The sequence below is a fragment of the Bison bison genome, unplaced genomic scaffold (assembly GCF_000754665.1).
Source record: "Bison bison bison isolate TAMUID 2011002044 unplaced genomic scaffold, Bison_UMD1.0 scf7180017864384, whole genome shotgun sequence".
Lineage (NCBI taxonomy): Eukaryota > Metazoa > Chordata > Mammalia > Artiodactyla > Bovidae > Bison > Bison bison.
In genome coordinates, this window is record NW_011494956.1 from 4,158,723 (window position 1) to 4,171,052 (window position 12,330).

At 39.2% G+C, this 12,330-nt stretch overlaps 1 protein-coding gene across 1 annotated transcript in view; it reads left to right on the forward strand.

Moving 5' to 3' along the window:
• PLSCR4 (phospholipid scramblase 4) overlaps nucleotides 1–12,330 on the forward strand; it is a 112,160-nt gene that overhangs the window by 527 nt on the left and 99,303 nt on the right. The gene's annotated exons all lie outside the window — the stretch shown is intronic.

The following is a 12,330-nucleotide window of genomic DNA, read 5'->3' on the forward strand; positions in this document are numbered from 1 at the left end:
ATACAACAGAGCAGTGTGATATTTTGTGGAAGAGAAAGGTGATCAGGATCTCTGTGAAGTAAACTATGACATGGGACTACAGAGTTTACATCCCTGTGAGGTAGGACAGTGAAGGTTTATTATTGGTCTTGCCAGCTGAAAGCAAACAACTTCTGGTGGACCTTGGAGACAGGGATGGAGAAAAAGGTATTTGCCATATCAATAGCTGCATACCAGGTACAAAGGGATGTGTTAATTTGCTCAAAGCAATGAAACCATGTCTGATACAGCAACTGCATTTGGAATCGCCACCTGATCATCTACAATAACCCACTGTGATTCTCCAAGATACTTGTCTTCTGCACAGGCCAGATAGACAAGTTGCATGGGGATGTGGTGGGAATCACTACGTTTGCATCTTTCAAGTCCTTGATGATGGCATTAATCTCTACTCTATCTCTGGGTGTTACAGTATTGATTTTGGTTTACTATTTTGCTGTGTAAAAGTGGCCCTAGTTGGCTTCTCCTTGGCCTTTTCCACCATAATCCCCTTCACTCCACATGTCAAGGAACCAGTGAGGGCATTCTGTCAACTACTGAGTATTTCTTCCTGTTATGCACTCTAAACTGGGGAAATAACAACAGGATGGGCTGAGGGACTCATTATTTCCTATCCTCAATGCACAGTTACTCTAGTAAAAGGCCATAGGTCCCATAGGGATGGCTTGGGGAAATATTAGTAGTGTAAATTTTTAGTAATGTTTCTGGGTCCTTCCTCCAGGGGACCTGACCTCTCTTTATTCAGGGACTTTTCTATGTATAAACTGACTCGAGTCTGGGAGTTGACTCAGTGTGTGTGACCTTCTGTTTTTATGATTCAGTTTTAACTTTTGTTCTCTTAATCTAGAACTTTTCTGCTGCAAGTTTAAGACATCAGAGAGTGAAGGAAAGTGGGGGAACTGATGGTGCAGGCCTCTTTAATGTCGCTCAAATTAAAATACAAACAAGCAAACAGTGCTGACATGATCCTAACATGTGGACTGGCCTGACTAAGACAAAAAGACTCCATTTGCACCCATCTTCAAATAGTATTTACATACCTATGCACTACTTTTAAATAGTAAATGGGTTATTAATAAAAATTAGTACTTAAAACAGTTTATCATAAGCAGCAGTATTTCCTTATGATTAAAATAAGGACTATGGAAATAAATATCCAGTTAGAGTTAACATCCCATTTCTACCCTTCTTTCCTCTGTACTTCACTTTCCCCTTAGATCCATGCTTCAGGCAAATCATATTAACCTCTCTATGCCCTAGTTTTCCCATCTGTAAACTGGGAAAAAATTATACTACCTACCTACATGAGTTGATTTGAGGATTGCGTGCTTAGCAGCTTCAGTTGTGTCCGACACTTTGTTGGACTATAATCCATCAAGTTCCTCTGTCCATGGGATTCTCAAGGCAAGAATACTGGGGTGGGTTGCCATGCCTTCCCCCAGAGGATCTTTCTGACCCAGGGATCAAACCCAAGTCTCCTGTGTCTCCTGCATGCAGGTGGATTCTTTACCCACTGAACCAACTGGGAAGCCCAGTTTGAGGATTAAATGGTTTCTTATATACAAAGTGCTGAGGACAATGCCTTCTTCACAGCCACAGTAAACACTACACAGGTGGTAGCTATTATTTTGTTACTAACTTTTCCTTTTTAAAGGGAAGCTCTGTTGTTAACTTGAAATCTGAGATTTCAATGACACCTGCCATAGCTGTTTTTTTTTTTTTAAGTATTTAATTGTTATATCTTTTTAAAAATACTTTAAATATTGTTTCTAGTTTGATTTTGGATCAACAGAAATAGAACAAATGTATTCCCTACAACTAACCCTTAAGCTAAGGATTTCTTAGAGATTCTCAAACTAAATTGTACATCAAAATCACTGGAGGGTTTGTTAAAGTAGATTTCTGGGCCTGAGATGGGTTCAGTAGATGAGTTCAGTTCCTCATGCAGTAGGTTTAGGGTAGAGCCTCCCTAATGGCTCAGTGGGTAAAGAATCTACCTGCAATGTAGGAGACACAGGTTCAATCCCTGGGACAGGAAGATCCACTGAAGAAGGAAATGACCACCTAGCACAGTATTTTTGCCTGGGAAATCCCATGGACACAGGAGCCTGGTGGGCAACAGTCCATGGGGTTGCAAAGAGTTGGACCCTACTAAGGGACTAAACAGCAACTGAGGTTTTGCATTTCTAAGTATTGCTGGTATAATCCTGTTAGCCTGGGGATGACACTTGAGAGCTATTATCTTAGTGAACAAAATTGAACATTTGTTAGGGAAATAATTTTGAAAATTTAATAAGTCATTCTCATTCTCTATCTGGGTATGTGTGTATATATATATAGTTGTTGTTTAGTTGCTAAGTTGCATCCAACTCTTGGGATCCCATGGATTGTAGCCCACCAGGCTCCTCTGTCCATGGGATTTCCCAGGCAAGAATACTGGAGTGGATTGCCTCTTCCTGCTCCTGGGGATCTTCCTGACCCAGGAATTGAACCTATGTCTCCTGCATTGCAGGGAGCTTCTTTACCACTGGGAAGCCCAGTTGTATTATATTCAAGGTTAATTTCTCTCATGCAATGTTAGACAGTATCCTAATCACAAGATTAACTTATTGATGCTTCCCAATATGATCCCAAGTCCTGAGGAACACCACTTAGCCAACACATGTGGCCAGGATTGGAACTCTGAAGCCCTGGGAGATGGAGCATAAAATATATATTCTAATGGTCTTAAATATACAACCTTCCGTGAGCACTTACTCTGTTTGCAGCATGAAGATGAAGCAGCTGCCCCCACACAGACTCCACAAGAGGGAAGGGGCTTTAGAACTATATGTGGGCTCTACCACCAGCTTGCGCATGTCTCATGTCACGGGGAGCATGAGGGGGGACACTTGGTATTCCAGAGAGAACTCTACTCCTGGGGCCTCTGAACAGACGGGCTGGGACAACAGCTGCTTCTGCATTGCTAAGATATATGAAAGTGTTACTCTGTATCAGTTCAGTTCCCTTGCTCAGTCATGTCCCACTCTTTGCAACCCCATGGACTGCAGCACGCCAGGCCTCCCTGTCCATCACCAAAGCCTGGAAGCCTGCTCACTCACATCCATTAAGTCTGTAATGTTATCCAACCATTTCATCCTCTGTCGTCCCCATTCTCCTCCTGTCTTCAATCTTTCCCAGCATCAGGGTCTTTTCCAATGAGTCTGTTCTTCACATCAGGTGGCCAAAGTATTGGAGTTTCAGCTTCAGTATCAGTCCTTCCAATGAATATTCAGGACTGATTTCCTTTAGGATTGAGTGGTATGATCTCCTTGCAATCCAAGGGGCTCTCAAGAGTCTTCTCCAACACCACAGTTCAAAAGCAGTGATTTTGGAGCCCAAGAAATAAAGTCTGTCAGTGTTTCCATTGTTTCCCCATCTATTTGCCATGAAGTGATGGGACCAGATGCCATGATCTTAGTTTTCAGAATGTTGAATATTAAGCCAACTTTTTCACTCTCTTCTTTCACTTTCAAGAGGCTTGTTAGTTCTTGTTCGCTTTCTGCCATAAGGTGGTGTCATCTGCATATCTGAGGTTATTGATATTTTTCCTGGCAGTCTTGATTCCAGCTTGTGCTTCAGCATTTCTCATGATGTACTCTGCATATAAGTTAAATAAGCAGGGTGACAATATACAGCCTTGACTTTCTCCTTTCCTGATTTGAGCCAGTCTGTTGTTCCATGTCCAGTTCTAACTGTTCCTTCTTGACCTGCATAAAGATTTCTCAGGAGACAGGTCAGGTGGTCTGGTGTTCCCATCTCTTTCAGAATTTTCCTGAGTTTGTTGTGATCCACACAATCAAAGACTTTGGCATAGTCAATGAAGCAGAAGTAGATGTTTTTCTGGAACTCTCTTGTTTTTTCAATGATCCAGTGGATGTTGGCAATTTGATCTCTACTTCCTCTGGCTTTTCTAAATCCAGCTTGAACATCTGGAAGTTCATGGCTCACATACTGTTGAAGCCTGGCTTGAAGAATTTTGAGCATTACTATGCTAGCATGTGATATGGGTGCAATTGTGTGGGAGTTTGAGCATTCTTTGGCATTACCTTTCTTTGGGATTGCAATGAAAACTGACCTTTTCCAGTCCTGTGGCCACTGATGAGTTTTCCAAATTTGCTGGCATACTGAGTGCAATACTTTTACAGCATCATCTTTCAGGATTTGAAATAGCTCCACTGGAATTCCATCACCTCCACTAGCTTTGTTCGTAGTGATGCTTCCTAAGGCCCACTTGACTTCACATTTCAGGATGTCTGGCTCTAGGTGAGTGATCACACCATCGTGGTTATCTGGATCATGAAGATTTTTTTGTATAGTTCTGTATATTCTTGCCACCTCTTCGTAATATCTTCTGCTTCTGTTAGTCCATAGCATTTCTGTCCTTGATTGTGCCCATCTTTGCATGAAATATTCTCTCTGTATCTCTAATTTTCTTGAAGCGATTTCTAGTCTTTCCCATTCTGTTGTTTTCCTCTATTTCTTTGCACTGATCACTAAGAAAGACTTTCTTATCTCTCCTTGCTATTCTTTGGAATTCTGCATTCAGATCAGCATATCTCCTTTTCTTCTTTGCCTTCAGCTTTTCTTCTTTTCTCAGCTATTTGTAAGGCTTCCTCAGACAACCATTTTGCCTTTTTTGCATTTTTTTTCCCTTGGGTATGCTCTTGATCACTGCATCTTGTACAATTTCACAAACCTCCATCCATAGTTCTTCAGGCACTCTATCATATCTAATACCTCGAATCTATTATCTTTTACTCTGTATATCATTTACTCTATAGTTGAAAAGATAAAATTTTACCAAATAAAATCATATAAATACTTAGAAAGTTTAACATTCATGTAACATTTCTAATGCCAAGTACTCCAAAGGAATATGTTTTTTATTTCATAGCCATAGAATTTTTCTTGCTAAACATTCTTTTTTTTTTAAAAAAAAACAACTAGTTATTCTTCTCTTATCTAACAAGTAATCCATATGATTACTATCATTTAGGGCAAGATGATTTCTTGGATATTCTTTATGTCACTAACTTCCAGGGAAAGCTCTGCTAAAAAATAAGCAAACAAATCTCTTCTTGCTTCTGTGTATGTGTGTTTGCCATTTACTTTACTGAGATCTAAGTGTAATTGTAAAGTATTTTAAGCTATGTGATATCAAAATTTAGTATCAGTTGTACAATAATAGTAAATACGTGTAATAATTTTTTAAATTTAAGTGTAATAATTTTTAATATTTAAGTGTAAGCCATTTACTTTAAAGAGATCTAAGTGTAATTGTGAAGTATTTTAAGCTATGTGATATCAAATTTTTAGTATCAGTTGCACAATAATAGTAAATAATTTAAAGAAGAAGAAGGCAAATCAAAACAGTAGTGAAGCTTGTTTTTTGTAAATAAGTTTTTCTAAGCTGTGCGTAAAGTAAAAAGCAGGAAAACATGTAGGAGATAAAGTAAAAGCAGGACAGATTCCTTTGTTATTCCCTCTGTTGTAAACTCATATCTGGTGACTGACTCAGTTTTATCATTTGTGGTATTTTTATGATGAACTCTTTAAGAATGTCAGAAGGAAATAGGATTTGAAGAGTAAAACTGGGAGCAATAGAAATACAAAACTGTACCAGTAATTATTTTATTACATTTTTTTATCTTACTGAAAATGTGGCTGTGTGTTATTTAAGCAATCACTTCCTTAAAAGAAGACTGACTCAGCACTCTTTGTTAATTGATACAGTGTCTTAGGATATATAATAATGTAGAGCTTCTAATTTGGTCAAATTGTAGAACAAAACTTGGAATTCTGCCAAATGACCAGGTAATTGGGATACCAGGCTTCTGAAACTATGAGTCCACAGGGTCACTGGCTTTAAAAAACAAAACAAAACAAACAAACAGATCTGTGAAGCCAGTTTAACTAATGGGTTGATTCATTTTTACTTCTGTGTTGTTTTTTAACACTGTCCTATCTTACTGTACAGGTCACAGGCCTTCACGTCTGGAACTGATCTAGTTGTTTTCCGTTGAGATAATGAAAAGTTCATATCCATGCCTCAGAGTTACGTGGGAGTTGATGTTTTGGGGATTATTATCCAAACTGCTCTTCTAATAGCCTTTCAGTATCATCCATCCTTAGGGAATTATGAGTAAATGCTAGATAATGAAATTCACTCATTATCAGATATAAAAATATGTAAAAGTATGTGATCTTTGCCTCAGAAATCCAAATATGACCAGAGTTTGATTTCCTAGCTCTATCCTTTTTAGACAAAATCCTTAATGAAGTCTCTGTGAGCCTTGATTAGTAAGGGTAAGAATTCCCTCTTTTTAGATTGTTGTTATAAACATATTTTACTACTATTATTCTATTTATATTATTACTACACCCTTCGTTCTCAACTCGAAGTATTTTTATGGCTTTCAGATGATGCATAAGTACTCTAAGTGGGAGATAAATTTCTTAGAAAAATAATGAGGAAGTAAAATTTTACTAATTCTAAATATTGGATATACCTAATCTAGCATTTTCTACACTGAGGAAATGGATGTTCTCCTACAATACTGGTGTATATTTGAAACACATTTTTGATTTTTAATAGTCAATTCAAATAACAACTATAATTATTAATGTGTATATTTATATTAATAAGCCACACATCCTCCAGATTAGTTTTACAATAATATTTTCCAAATTTTAGTTTTTGTAAAGACTTGTTAAAGACTTATTCTAAGTTGAGAATCCATGATTCAGTTCAAGTTTTACCTCTCAAAATATGTGATGGATTTCCTTCAGAGTACAGTAAGGAGTGTTTGAGAGCATTTATACAACCACAGAATTTATAAAAGAAGGAAGTTTAGTATTCAATCAGATCAGATCAGTCGCTCAGTCATGTCCGACTCTTTGCAATCCCATGAATCCCAGCATGCCAGGCCTCCCTGTCCATCACCAACTCCCGGAGTTCACCGAGACTCACGTCCATCAAGTCAGTGATGCCATCCAGCCATCTCATCCTCTCTCGTCCCCTTCTCCTCCTGCCCCCAATCCCTCCCAGCATCCGAGTCTTTTCCAATGAGTCAACTCTTCCCATGAGGTGGCCAAAGTACTGGAGTTTCAGCTTTAGCATCATTCCTTCCAAAGAAATCCCAGGGCTGATCTCCTTCAGAATGGACTGGTTGGATCTCCTTGCAGTCCAAGGGACTCTCAAGAGTCTTCTCCAACACCACAGTTCAAAAGCATCAATTCTTCGGCGCTCAGCCTTCTTCACAGTCCAACTCTCACATGCATACATGACCACAGGAAAAACCATAGCCTTGACTAGACGGACCTTTGTTGGCAAAGTAATGTCTCTGCTTTTGAATACGCTATCTAGGTTGGACATAAATTTCTTTCCAAGGGGTAAGCGTCTTTTAATTTCATGCCTGCAGTCACCATCTGCAGTGATTTTGGAGCCCCCAAAAATAAAGTCTGACACTGTTTCCACTGTTTCCCCATCTGTTTCCCATGAAGTGATGGGACCAGATGCCATGATCTTCGTTTTCTGAATGTTGAGCTTTAAGCCAACTTTTTCGCTCTCCACTTTCACTTTCATCAAGAGGCTTTTGAGTTCCTCTTCACTTTCTGCCATAAGGGTGGTGTCATCTGCATATCTGAGATGATTGATATTTCTCCCAGCAATCTTGATTCCAGCTTGTGCTTCTTCCAGTCCAGCATTTCTCATGATGTACTCTGCATATAAGTTAAATAAACAGGGTAACAATATACAGCCTTGATGAACTCCTTTTCCTATTTGGAACCAGTCTGTTGTTCCATGTCCAGTTCTAACTGTTGCTTCCTGACCTGCATACAAATTTCTCAAGAGGCAGGTCATTTGTTTTACAGATAGTATTTTCTATATTATTTATTTTATAGATAAGAAAACTAAGGCCCCATATTAGTTAATTAATGTTCATTGACACTTTAGACAGATGTGAGGTATTCCTTTTATACCCACAATCTTTCAGAGGATTTCCAAATCACTTCCCTTTGTTCAGGGGATTTAAAAATGTCCAGGACTATTGTGTTGTCCATAGTGCGTGGATAAAATGAGCAGAGGAGGTCATGCTCAAGGACAACTCTTTTATAACGTCCCTAAACTCTGCTGCTAGGTCTCATGAGTTCAGAGTCTCTTTCTGTCTTTGATTTTTAATATCATTTTCACTCCTATTTTTAATTAGCAGTCTTCCTTCTTCTTTTACCAAACCTTGTACAAAGTAGACCATTCTGATTCACATTCCATGTAGGGTGTATCTCTCTCTCTTTTATACATGTGCTTGAGGATGATACTTCTAAATACCATGCCATCACACAAGGTTCAAAGAAGTGAACCAGTAGAACAGACAACAGCTTACAATACTCTTAAACCATTTTATGGACCACAGTGTAATTCTTCATTATCTTATATACAATCTTAACAGTTCAGTTCAGTTCAGTCGCTCAGTCCTGTCCGACTCTTTGCGACCACATGAACCACAGCACGCCAGGCCTCTCTGTCCATCACCAACTCCTGGAGTCCACGCAAACCCATGTCCATTGAGTTGGTGATGCCATCCAACCATCTCATCCTCTGTCATCCCCTTCTCCTCCTGCCCTCAATCTTTCCCAGCATCAGAGTCTTTTCAAATGAGTCAGCTCTTCACATCAGGTGGCCAAAGTATTAGAGTTTCAGCTTCAACATCAGTCCTTCCAATGAACACCCAGGACTGATCTCCTTCAGAATGGACTGGTTGGATCTCCTTGAAGTCCAAGGAACTCTCAAGAGTCTTCTCCAACACCACAGTTCAAAAGCATCAATTCTTCAGTGCTCAGCATTCTTTATAGTCCAACTCTCACATCCATACATGACCACTGGAAAAACCATAGCCTGACTAGACAGACCTTTGTTGACAAAGTAATGTCTGTGCTTTTTAATATGCTTTGTAGGTTGGTCATAACTTTCCTTCCAAGGAGCAAGCGTCTTTTAATTTCATGGCTACAGTCACCATCTGCAGTGATTTTGGAGCCCAGAAAAATAAAGTCTGACACTGTTTCTCCACTGTTTCCCCATCTGCTTCCCATGAAGTGATGGGACCGGATGCCATGATGTTAGTTTTCTGAATGTTGAGCTTTAAGCCAACTTTTTCACTCTCCTCTTTCACTTTCATCAAGAGGCTCTTTACTTCTTCTCCACTTTCTGCTATAAGGGTGGTGTCATCTGCGTATCTGAGGTTATTGATATTTCTCCTGGCAATCTTGATTCCAGCTTGTGCTTCTTCCAGCCCAGCATTTCTCATGATGTATTCTGCATATAAGTTATATAAGCAGGGTGACAATATACAGTTTTGACATATTTGGAACCTTTTCCTATTTGGAACCAGTCTGTTCCATGTCCAGTTCTAACTGTTGCTTCCTGACCTGCATACAGATTTCTCAAGAGGCAGATCAGGTGGTCTGGTATTCCCATCTCTTTCAGAATTTTCCACAGTTTATTGTGATCCATGCAGTCAAAGTCTTGGCATAGTCAATAAAGCAGAAATAGATGTTTTTCTGGAACTCTCTTGCTTTTTCCATCATCCAGCAGATGTTGGCAATATGATCTCTGGTTCCTCTGCCTTTTCTAAAACCAGATTGAACATCTGGAAGTTCACAGTTAACATATTGCTGAAGCCTGGATTGGAGAATTTTAAGCATCACTTTACTAGCATGTGAGATGAGTACAATTGTGCAGTAGTTTGAACTTTCTTTGGCATTGCCTTTCTTTTGGATCAGAATGAAAACTGACCTTTTCCAGTCCTGTGGCCACTGCTGAGTTTTCCAAATTTGCTGGCATGTTGAGTGCAGCACTTTCACAGCATCAGTTTTTATAATCTTATCATACCATTAAAATTACATAATTATATAATTAATTGTGCTGACTAATTGCCTTTTAAATGAAATATACTTGATTTACTATATTGTGTTAGTTTCACATGTACAAGAAAGTGATTGAGTTTTATGTATTTACTTATATACATATATTTCAGATTATTTTCCAATATAGATTACAACAAAATGTTGGATATTGTGCCTTGTCTTTCAGTAAGCCCTTGTTCCTTAGCTATTTTATATATAGTTGTGGCTTCTGTTAATCCCATACTTCTAAATTATTCCTCTCTCCCATCTTCCTTTCATCTTTGGTAAAAATACGTTTGTTTTCTATGTCTGTGAGTCTGTTTCTGTTTTGTAAGTCAATTCATTTATGTTATTTCTTAGATTTCACATACAAATGATACACAATATGTGTCTCTTTGTCTGACTTACTTCACTCAGTTTGATCATCTCTAGGTCCATCTGTTTTGCTGCAAGTAGCTGCCGTATTTCATTTTTGTCTGTGACCGAGTGTTATTTTATTGTATATGCATACCACATCTTCTTTATCCATTTATCTGTTTAAGGATGCTTACGTTGCTTCCATGTGCTGGTTATTATAAATTGTGTTGCTATGAACACTGGGGTGCATGTGTCTTTTTGAATTAGAGTTTTCATTTTTTCCAGGAATGTGCACAGGAATGGGACTGCTGGACCATATAGTAGCTCTATTTTTAGTTTTTTAAGGAAATTTCATACTGTTCTCCATACTAGCTGCACCAGTTTATATTTCTACCAGCAATATAAGAATATTCCCTTTTCTACACACTCTCCAACTTTTATTATTTGTAGACTTTGATGGTAGTCATTCTGACCTGTGTGAGGTGATACCGTATTGTAGTTTTGATTTGCATTTCTCTACTAATTAGTGATGCTGGGCATCTTTTCGTGTGCCTTTTGGCCTACAGGAGGTCTTTTTTGGAGAAATGTCTATTTAGGTCATCCACCCATTTTTTAATTGAGTTGGGCTTTTTGTTGTTATTTAGTTTTATGAGCTTTGTGTATATTTTTCATATCAACCCCTTTGTTACATTTGCAAATATTTTTTCCCATCCCATAGATTGTCTTTTTGTTTTGTATATGGTTTCCTTTGCAGTGCAAAAGCTTTGAAGTTTGATTAGGTCCTGTTTGTTTATTTTGCTTTGGGGAGACTGACCTAAGAAAGTATGCTACAATTTATGTCAGACAATGTTTTGACTTTCTGCCTGATGTCTGATTGGGTGATTTCCGTTATTCTATTTTCCTCATCCCTTATGCATTCCTCTGCATTATTTAGTTTGCTCCTCATCGCTTTTAGCTTAGTTTTTATTTTGGCAACTGAGTTGTCTAATTTAATGGGTTCCTCTCTATAGATTTTAGTTCCTTGTCACAATGATCTATGTTTCTATTGATAATCTTTCTTAATTCCTTTAGTATTTTTATTTCCTCCTTTTTGAACAGGATCTAGTAGACAGGACAGGTCTGTTTCATTATTTGTTCTTTTAGGAGATTTTTCTAGTTCTTTTAACTGGGAGTAGTTCCTCTTCTTTTTCATTTTACTGGTTTCTCTGCCTGTATGTATTGGGAGAACACTGTGTTCTTGAGGGTTGTTTTTATGTGGGAGAGTTTCTGTGTAAACTGTGTGACTCCAATATTTTTGGTGCCTGGGCTGTTTCTCGTGTGGACGCCTGCCACACTTTTCCTCAGAGTGTGCTGGCCATTATTCCCTTGATAGTGGGTGTGATCGGTATTGTGGTGACCAGAGCCTGCACCGGATGTTGGGTGGGGTTTCCTCTTTGCTTTGTGGCTACGGTAGCCCTGTCAGGGGCAGGCCTGTTCCCCAGTTGTTGGAGTAGAAGCCCTGAAGATTGGGTTCAGTAAAGCTCTATTTCTGTTAAGTGTGTGCTCTGTCGCTAAGAAGGTGAGTTGCCAAACAAGAGAGGCTTGTGTGGTCACAGTGAATCTATGTGTCACCTGTGCTGCTGTCCTCAGTTTTTCCCAGAAACAGCCCAAGGTCACATCCCCTTCTTCACTGTGTTCATCCCAGACCTGTGTTAGTCTGACACAGGGGGCAGGGGTGTCGTGTCTGTAGGAATCAAAATGGTTGTACTGACGACTATTACCTGGCTTGCCTCTCTGGTAAGTCTCTCCTAGGGCATGTCTGGCCCAGATCCAGCTCTAAGCTGTGGTATAATGTAGGTGGGACTGGAGTGCTCTGCTGGGAAAGGAACCACTCCATACTCCTCCCCAGGGGCTGTCCTCCAGGGACATGCAATTCTCTGCTGCCTTCCACCACCTGAAGTGTAGGCTGACTGTCTGCTGCTGTGGAACCTGCCCCTGGATGACCCCTGC